The sequence below is a fragment of the Thunnus thynnus genome, chromosome 15 (assembly GCF_963924715.1).
Source record: "Thunnus thynnus chromosome 15, fThuThy2.1, whole genome shotgun sequence".
In the NCBI taxonomy this organism is placed as follows: domain Eukaryota; kingdom Metazoa; phylum Chordata; class Actinopteri; order Scombriformes; family Scombridae; genus Thunnus; species Thunnus thynnus.
The window spans coordinates 24810340-24811828 of NC_089531.1; positions in this window are offsets into that span (position 1 = coordinate 24810340).

The following is a 1489-nucleotide window of genomic DNA, read 5'->3' on the forward strand; positions in this document are numbered from 1 at the left end:
CTGTAAGATCACATTTAGTTGCAAGAGCTTTATATATTACTGCAGTGCTGCCTGGAGAGACTGTCCAGAGCTGCTTCATTGGAATCATTTTTTTGAGCTTATACGCATGAAGCCTCACTTATTCATATTTAAATATTTACAAAGGATTAAATGGCTATGCATAAGAAAAAAGAAAATTGTTGCACAGATTTATGCATGCTTTATTGTTTGTATTTTCAAACTAGATGTTTTCACTTTTAGCCTTACAAGAGAAAAGGCTTTTAGGATGAGTACTAACCAAATGAGTTTGGCAAATGTAACATTATGTCAGATAACGGGCTGGGGTTGCAGGTGTTAACTTCCCCAAATCCTATGAAGCTACAAGGTGGGAAGGGCTGCTGTTTCGGGAAGTTTTCCCCATTCTGCATTCCCATTTCAAATTTATCAAATTTTTCATTAAGCAATATCCTTAGTGTTACTTAACATGGAAACACAGGACACCAGTTTTAATTATTAAAGTGTGTCCAAAAATATTTGACTGTTACCGTAGTTTCTGAGAAATCTCATTTTTGTCAGTCATCATGGCCATGAAGAGAGGGACAGAGTTGCTAACGTCACCTTAAACTCTGGTAGCATCTGAGACCAGCTTCTACACAGTGTGGAAATGCTAAACAGTGGATATGCTAGCTGTGAAGTAACCTGTAACCCCACAAAATAATGTAGTATGCAATTTTCCCTGGCCCTCATACACTGGTTAAGATTATAAATTGTAGCTACCTACCCAGAAATGCTAACCTTTGCAGCTTATGTTACAAAAGCTAAACACACTGTTTATTCCATTCCCACACTTTTTTTCTTGGTTTTTGGTTCTGGACAGGCTTAAAAAAAAGAGGACACTCTCCAAACTCTTTATATACACAGAGTATCTTCTTTCTTGAGCCACATGCACACTGATTCAATATGTGGAGAAATGCAAAGTAAGTTAAATTAGCGACTAGCTGGTAAACATGGCGGAGCATTCAGCAACTGAAGAAAAGATATTTTTCTCAGGAGTTGGTGGAGAACAAAACAGAGCTAAATGGAGAGTGAATAATGGACTTGGATTCGACAGGTGGACAGAAACACAACTCCATATTAATGAAATGTTGCTTAATGTCTGCTGAATGTGTGGCAACTGTTTGCTAACGTATTAACGCAAACGTCTCTTTGGACCATCACATTGGAACAAGTGTCTAATTTCTCTCGTCTGTGAAACCTCAAACATTGTCTGTCATTGTTATTCCAATATGTGCTGTGGGAACATATTCTGAAGTGCGGTAATCTGAAGATCACAGCCATAAAGTGAATTTATTTCAGGGTGTATTTTTCCCTTTCACAGCCTGATCTTTAGCTTGATCTCGCAGGGCTGGCAACGTAGAGAACCCTTTCCATAAGCTTCTTTCTAAGTTGAACACTTCATTGAAGCACTGTCAGTATTCATCAAATTTACAGTGAAATGAGGCAACATCAC